Source organism: Pteropus vampyrus, unplaced genomic scaffold, assembly GCF_000151845.1.
Source record: "Pteropus vampyrus isolate Shadow unplaced genomic scaffold, Pvam_2.0 Scaffold330, whole genome shotgun sequence".
NCBI classification, from domain to species: domain Eukaryota; kingdom Metazoa; phylum Chordata; class Mammalia; order Chiroptera; family Pteropodidae; genus Pteropus; species Pteropus vampyrus.
This window is the reverse complement of record NW_011889111.1, coordinates 11996-12506: the sequence shown is the minus strand read 5'-3', so window position 1 is coordinate 12506 and position 511 is coordinate 11996.

Genomic DNA, 511 nt, shown 5'->3' with positions numbered 1-511 from the left:
GTGAGGGGCACTGTAGGGCCGCAGACACGGAGCCGGATCTCAAAGGGCAGAGCCCAGGAAAGCCGCCCGTGAGGCGGGGCTCTGCGGGGGCGTGACCCCACCCGCAAAGGCGGAGGACTGTCACACTCGAGTCCGCTTGTCCAGCCTCGGGCCCTGCACTGAAGGCAGTCCTGCCCCTGTGCCTTCGCTAGGCTGTGCAGAGACGTCGAGAGCTCCCGGCCACCTGTAGAAGGTGGGGCAGTCACCACCCATCCTGCCTGAATCCAAATACTAATCCCTTATTTGGCAACTGGACGCTTTGTGGGGGAGTAACGGCTCCTAAAAAACAGCCCCGTCCCAATGGCCGGAACTCGTGAGTGTTGCTTTACATGAAGGAGGGGACTTGCAGGTGGGACCGGGCTCCTGGGCGGGACATTGTCCTGGATCGCCCACAAGAGTCCTTATCGGAGAGAGGCTGGGTCAGAGCAGGAGGTGGCAGGTGTGACGAGGTAAGCGAGAGTGTGCAGTGACT